The sequence below is a fragment of the Ovis canadensis genome, chromosome 12, assembly GCF_042477335.2.
Source record: "Ovis canadensis isolate MfBH-ARS-UI-01 breed Bighorn chromosome 12, ARS-UI_OviCan_v2, whole genome shotgun sequence".
In the NCBI taxonomy this organism is placed as follows: Eukaryota; Metazoa; Chordata; class Mammalia; order Artiodactyla; family Bovidae; genus Ovis; species Ovis canadensis.
Genome location: NC_091256.1, coordinates 24,705,695 through 24,711,327, shown reverse-complemented (window position 1 = coordinate 24,711,327; position 5,633 = coordinate 24,705,695). Strand labels below are relative to the sequence as shown.

The 5,633-nt window shown below is 38.8% G+C and overlaps 1 pseudogene; it reads right to left on the bottom strand.

Moving 5' to 3' along the window:
* Positions 1-3,950: 3,950 nt before the first annotated feature.
* On the bottom strand, positions 3,951-4,807 carry LOC138415865 (cAMP-regulated phosphoprotein 19 pseudogene; annotated as a pseudogene).
* Between the last annotated feature and the right edge of the window lie 826 nt (positions 4,808-5,633).

The window sequence follows — 5,633 nt, the reverse complement described above, 5'->3', positions numbered from 1 at the left end:
GTTTTTCTGTTTTGTTACCTTGCTTATTTAACTTATATGCAGAGTACATAATGTGAAATGCCAGGCAGGATGAAGCACAAGCTGGAATCAAGATTGCCGGGAAAAATATCAATAACTTCAGATATGCAGATGACACCACCCTTATGGCAGAAAATGAAGAGGAACTAAAGAGCTTCTTGATACAGATGAAAGAGAGGAGAACAAAAGAACCACTTGATGAAGGTGAAAGAGGAGAGTGAAAACTCAGCATTCAGAAAATGAAGATCATGGCATCCAATCTGCTCACTTCATGGCAGATAGATGGTGAAACAATAGTAACAGTGACAGACTTTATTATCTTGAACTCCAAGATCATTGCAGATGGTAATCTCAGCCATGAAATTAAAAGACACTTGCTCCTTGTAAGAAAAGCTATGACCAACCTAGACAGCATATTTAAAAAGCAGAGACATTACTTTGCCAACAAAGGTCGATATAGTCGAAGCTATGATTTTGCCAGTAGTCATGTATGGATGTGAGAGTTGGACTATAAAGAAGGCTGAACGTTGAAGAATTGATGCTTTTGAACTGCAGTGCTGGATAAGACATTTGGGAGCCCCTTGAGCTGCAAGGAGATCTAAACAGTCCATCTTAAAGGATATCAGTCCTGAATATTCTTTGGGAGAACTGATGCTGAAGCTGAAGTTCCAATACTTTGGCCACCTGATGGGAAGAGCTGAATCATTAGGAAAGAACCTGATGTTGGGAAAGAGTGAAGGCAAGATGAGAAGGGGACAACAGAGGACAAGATGGTTGGATGGCATTACCAACTCAGTGTATGTGAGTTTGAGCAAGCTCTGGGAGATGGTGAAGGGAAGCCTGGGAAGCCTGGCATTCTGCAGTCCATGGGATTGCAGAGTCAGACACAACTGAGCGACTGACCAATAGCAACTTATACAAAATGCCCAGAATAGGCAAATCTCTAGAGACAGAAAGCAATTCAGTGTTTTCATAGGTCTGGGGGATAAGTAAAAGAAAGTAACTGTTATTGGGTATTGCTGTTGTTCAGTCATGTTCAACTCTTTGCGACCCCATGGACTGCAGCATGCCAGGCTTCCTTATCCTCATCAGCTCCCAGAGTTTGCTCAAACTCATTTCCAGTGAGTCAGTGATGCCATCCTACAATCTCATTCTTCTGTTGCCCCTTCTCTTCCTGCCCTCAGTCTTTCCCAGCACCAGAACCTTTTCCAATGAGTCAGCTTTTCTCAAGTGATAAATATTTGTTTTCCTCTGAGAGTGAAATGTTTTAAAAGTAAAACCTGGTGATGGCTAGAGAAGTCTCTAAATATATTATACCATTGAACTGTATACTTTAAAAAGCTGAATTTTATGATATGTGAAACATATCTCTGTTCAGTTCAGTTCAGTTCAGTCCCTCAGTCATGTCTGACTCTTTGCGACACCATGAATCGCAGCACGCCAGGCCTCCCTGCTCATCACCAACTCCCGGAGTTCACTCAGACTCACGTTCATCAAGTCAGTGATGCCATCCAGCCATCTCATCCTCAGTCATCCCCTTATCCTCCTGCCCACAATCCCTCCCAGCATCAGAGTCTTTTCCAATGAGTCAACTTTTCGCATGAGGTGGACAAAGTACTGGAATTTCAGCTTCAGCATCATTCCTTGCAAAAAATCCCAGGGCTGATCTCCTTCAGAATGGACTGGTTGGATCTCCTTCCAGTCCAAGGGACTCTCAAGAGTCTTCTCCAACACCACAGTTCAAAAGCATCAATTCTTTGGCACTCAGCCTTCTTCACAGTCCAACTCTCACATCCATACATGACCACAGGAAAAACCATAGCCTTGACTAGAGGGAACTTAGTGAGCAAAGTAATATCACTGCTTTTGAATATGCTATCTAGGTTGGTCATAACTTTTCTTCCAAGGAGTGAGCGTCTTTTAATTTCATGGCTGCAGTCACCATCTGCAGGGATTTTGGAGCCCAGAAAAATAAAGTCAGCCACTATTTCCACTGGTTCCCCATCTATTTCCCATGAAGCGATGGGACCGGATGCCATGATCTTCGTTTTCTGAATGTTGAGCTTTAAGCCAACTTTTTCACTCTCCACTTTCACTTTCATCAAGAGGCTTTTTAGTTCCTCTTTACTTTCTGCCATAAGGGTGGTGTCATCTGCATATCTGAGGTTTTTGATATTTCTCCCAGCAATCTTGATTCCAGCTCATGCTTCTTCCAGCCCAGCGTTTCTCATGATGTACTCAGCATATAAGTTAAATAAGCAGGGTGACAATATACAGCCTTGATGTACTCCTTTTCCTATTTGGAACCAGTCTGTTGTTCCATGTCCAGTTTTAACTGTTTCTTCCTGACCTGCATTCAGATTTCTCACGAGGCAGGTCAGGTAATCTGGTATTCCCATCTCTTTCAGAATTTTCCACAGTTTATTGTGATCCACACAATCAAAGGCTTTGGCATAGTCAATAAAGCAGAAATAGATGTTTTTCTGGAACTCTCTTGCTTTATCCATGAGCCAGCAGATGTTGGCAATTTGATCTCTGGTTCCTCTGCCTTTTCTAAAACCAGCTTGAACATCAGGAAGTTCACGGTTCACGTATTGCTGAAGCCTGGCTTGGAGAATTTTGAGCATGACTTTACTAGCATGTGAGATGAGTGCAATTGTGCGGTAGTTTGAGTATTCTTTGGCATTGCCTTTCTTTGGGATTGGAATGAAACCTGACCTTTTCCAGTCCTGTGGCCACTGCTGAGTTTTCCAAATTTGCTGGCATATTGAGAGCAGCACTTTCACAGCATCATCTTTCAGGATTTGAAATAACTCAACTGAAAATCCCATCACCTCCACTAGCTTTGTTTGTAGGGATGCTTTCTTTCTTTTTTTTAATTTACATTTTATTAAAATGACATCTATAGAAGCAAAATATCTAAATACATATTATCTGTTCCACCTATCATGTGAATTGCTCTGTCACAAGTCTTAGCTTATTATTACTACTTAAAATTCAGCTCATCCTGACTAGATTCCTGGGCCAATCTTCTCAAATACTTGTTTTATTATAAATTTCCTTTTATTTAAACAACTGTCAGTTAGTAATAATACAGGATTAAGACTGGTTAATTAACAACTGAGAAATTATAAGGAAAATGTAATTATTGGGTTAGAAAATACAGCATTCAGCAGAGCAAATTTCAAGAGTGAATATACAGACCCTTATGTTTCTGAAAAGGCTGAATCGCACAGCCCAACACAATGAGAGTCAAACAAGCAAAAAAAAAGAAGGGAGGGGCCACAAGAGGCAAAGTATTTTATTCTAGTGTCCCCTAAATTGACTGTCGAAGTAAAAAGTTTCTACATTAAAAAAGTTTATATAAATTATATGAATAGTAATTTTCATAAAAGTCAAAATGAAACATTCTGCATAGGACAAAAGATATGCCTAAGCAACATACCGTATTTGCACAAGGCCACTGAATGTCATGGGTACTACTAACAAATGAAAAAGCTTAAGTCTATGGCAGACTGAGCAAAGATTTCAGTTTGGTATTCCATAACCCCAAGACTATAAACTACTCTTACTATACAAAAGCTCTAATGACATACAGAGTTTTTTGTAGGAACTCTTGTGCTTCTGGTTGGCACATTATCTACTCTTTAATATGTGAAAGTAATACAGACAGTTGTGAGAGGCTGTGCAAAACTATTGTATTTACAAAAATGGCATAAAAGTGAATTCAACAGTCGATGCACATGCACACTTCATTCACATCTTCAATAACAAAAGGTATTCTGAACACTATAGAACTGAACAAGAACACTAGCTTCAACAGCAGCTGTTAAGCAATAGAGTCACGTAAGTTACATCAGAATGGACAAATATTGCCCAAGTAAAGTTCTATTGTTAAAGCTGAAACAGATTTAAGGCCATTCACGTTCGAGCACAGGATACAAATCTTTTGGAGCCCCATTTATTTGTGTTTGAAATATGTGACCTTTCTTATAACTTGTGGTCTTAAACTTCTGTTTTACAAAACCCAAAAGGAAAATCCAGAAGAAACCAACAATAGAGGTTATATCAAATAAGAATAACATACAAAGCTATAGTTAAGATGAATTAAAGAAAGCCAACATTAAAACTGCAAAACTTGTTAGTTACTTGTTGGATCCAGCCCTACACTAGAAGTTAGGTAATATATACAATTATTTTCAAGTAGATTACTTTATGTTGCTCTAACATGTTCTTTTCATCAGTGCACTGTTAAACTAATCAAAAACTCTACACATGTATATTCCCTTAAAATAGCAGGACACACTACCGCTACCTGCAAAGCCATCACTCTCAAATGACATAGGGAGTAAAAGGAAATAAAAAGCAGGGGAGTAACATATTAAGGAGAAATAATGGGAATTAGAAGATTCATGCAGTTCAGCTCTTTTTAATCAGCCAGCCAGTTTGCTAGCAACAAGAGATGGTTTCCCTTGAGGAAGGTCCTGTGGAGTGGGAATGTGGTCACCAGTGACCTCTGTCTTATCCGGGGTTGCAGTAGGAAGTTGCTTGTTCTTCATTTTTGCTTTAGCCATGTTGTAATCCCCAGAATCAAAATATTTTTGCCCTTTCTGCAATCGTTTCCTTAAAATATAGGAACCTCCAGGCTTTTGTCCCAAATGAGGATACCTTGCTTTTAATTTTGCCTCTTCAGCTTTCTCTGGACTAGTCACTTTATCTTCCATTTCCTTCTGCTCCTCCGCGGAGGCTGCCTCGGGGACTTCCGCAGACATACTGCTCCCTCTTACTCCGCTTCTTCCTGTAGGGATGCTTTCTAAGGCTCACTTGACTTCACATTCCAAGATGTCTGGCTCTAGATGAGTGATCACACCATCGTGATTATCTGGGTCGTGAAGATCTTTTTTGTACAGTTCTTCTGTTTATTCTTGCCACCTCTTCTTAATATCTTCTGCTTCTGTTAGGTCCATACAGTTTCTGTCCTTTATTTAGCCCATCTTTGCATGAAATGTTACCGTGGTATCTCTAATTTTCTTGAAGAGATCTCTAGTCTTTCCCATTCTGTTCTTTTCCTCTATTTCTTTGCACCAATCGCTGAAGAAGGCTTTCTTATCTCTTCTTGATATTCTTTGGAACTCTGCATTCAGATGCTTATATCTTTCCTTTTCTCCTTTGCTTTTCGCCTCTCTTCTTTTCACAGCTATTTATAAGGCCTCCCCAGACAGCCATTTTGCTTTTTTGCATTTCTTTTCCATGGGGATGGTCTTGATCCCTGTTTCCTGTACAATGTCACAAACCTCATTCCCTAGTTCATCAGGCACTCTATCTATTAGATCTAGGCCTTTAAATGTAAAATTGCAAAAAGTGACTTTCATCTTTTAACTTTTCTGTCTCAGAACTTTAGATATAATATTTATTTTGATGTTATTTCATTATTGATATTTTAAATTAATAATTTTTAAAAAACCAATCTTTCCAAGGCTTACTTATTATTACTTCATTAATATATTTTTCTGTAAAATATTAGATATTTGCTTCCAATTAGTCCAATATTTTAATAACACCAAATGGTCTTTGGAATCCAAAATTTTCATATACACTTTGTTTCTTTTCCTTTT